This window comes from Silene latifolia, chromosome 7 (assembly GCF_048544455.1).
Source record: "Silene latifolia isolate original U9 population chromosome 7, ASM4854445v1, whole genome shotgun sequence".
Taxonomy (NCBI): domain Eukaryota; kingdom Viridiplantae; phylum Streptophyta; class Magnoliopsida; order Caryophyllales; family Caryophyllaceae; genus Silene; species Silene latifolia.
This window is the reverse complement of record NC_133532.1, coordinates 46,791,787-46,793,750: the sequence shown is the minus strand read 5'-3', so window position 1 is coordinate 46,793,750 and position 1,964 is coordinate 46,791,787.

The following is a 1,964-nucleotide window of genomic DNA, read 5'->3' as shown; positions in this document are numbered from 1 at the left end:
AAGAACAATTTAACTGACTGCCCAACTCATGCAAATGCACAGTTTAACTGACTGTATAACTCATGCGTGAATAACATCATGACTCAACATAGTAGAACAATTTAACTGTCTGTCCTACCAACATACGAACAAGAGTAACCAAGGACATATGCAACAAAATGATATAACACGTAGAACACAACACAACATGTGAAGCAAGCATACACAACCAATGTTATAGTAACTTCAACTATAACTTTAACATTTAACCATTCAATGTTATAGTAACCCTAACCATAACATGAACTCTGGATGCGAGGTTATAGTAACCTCGACTATAACTTCAACATATACGACTCGAAGTTACACTTACCTCGACTATAACCTTGACACGAAACTCAAAGTTATACTAGTTCCAACCATAACCTTGAGCCATAATCTCAGGGTATGTTAGTTCCAGCAATAACCTTAATTCGTACTTCAATGTTATAGTAGCTTCAGCCATAACTAGAGTAACTACCCAAAGTTGTACTAACTTCAGCTATAACACTTGAATCATCATCAATGTTATACTAGCTTTAACTATAACTTTGGAGAGAACCCTTGGCCGCCTATCATGCCGCCACTAGGGTTTATTCGTAAACCCTAATTGCGCTCATGACACCCATAATAAACATGTAAACAATATACGAGACATAATTAAAACATTAAATGTAACACCCCGGTTTATAAAAGAAGTCCTCGTCAAGACATTCCCTCATAAAACGGACTGTTACTATCTCGGTTTCCCGAGGTAGTGAATAACAAATTAAACTCCAAGGCAATTTATATAATATTTTAACTTAATTATTACAAATCCTCTTTTCAACTCAAATTACAAGAACTGACATAAATAAAAGTGAAAGTCTTCTAGATGATGATCTAGCTACTAAGTCGTCTGATCCAGTGTCTCACGCCCATCAAGCTCCCGTCCTATCTCTTAAACCTGTCAAGTCTGCTCCCCATAAAACGGTTCATCACAGGTGTTCACGAATACACAGAGTCAACCACGAGGTTGAGTAGGGAAAACAATAAAACAATAAAATATGATATGCATGATACTCCGTCACCTCCATCTCCATCTCAACTCATCACGCACATCTCATACCCCGGAACGCCCAGCCATACCGATCCCCGGTAGACTATAAATATCGACCGAAGTCGATCTGCCAGCTCAACAGCTGAGGACACCAGGGCAAGTCCTGCAGAACCCGCCTGGGCCTTATCACAACATCACATCGTATCTCAACATCGTCACCACCACATCCTCCTCCAACTCCAATACATATGAAATGCTCAACAGTAATTAATGCAATGCAATATGTATATAAATCACTGAACTGATAAATCATAAAGTCATGCCAGTTACCCGATGTTGTGATATCATACTCAATACGATCAAATCAGTCAATCACCTTTCCGAATATAAATGATAACGTAAATCAACAACCAGGAATCCAGTCAACACAATTCAACAACGTTAATAGAGTAAGTGTATTTCCCTACCTCAAGTGCCAGCAATTCCAATTAAGCAGTTAAGCAGTCCAGAAAGTAAAGCAATGAATTTGATTATCGATCCTTCACGAATCCGTCACCTAAAACAATTATAATATGGCTAATTTGATAACTTATACCTTCAATAATTCATTTTTTCAAATCTTATACCTAATATAACTTTCTTTAAAATCTTATACCTAATATCCTAATTTTGTTCAAACTTGATACCAAATCTTAAAAAAAGACACGAATTGACTGTTATGCCCTTACTAATTAACCTACCCCCCTTTTCTCCACCACATTCACCCACCAACCCTTATCTTCATCACATACACTCCAGCACCATCACCGTGATCCACGCCATTTCCTGCCGGCACCGGCATCAATGTCGATATTATCGCCCCACCGGCCGTCCCTCTTCCCCTCACCACCCAAAATCAACAACCCTT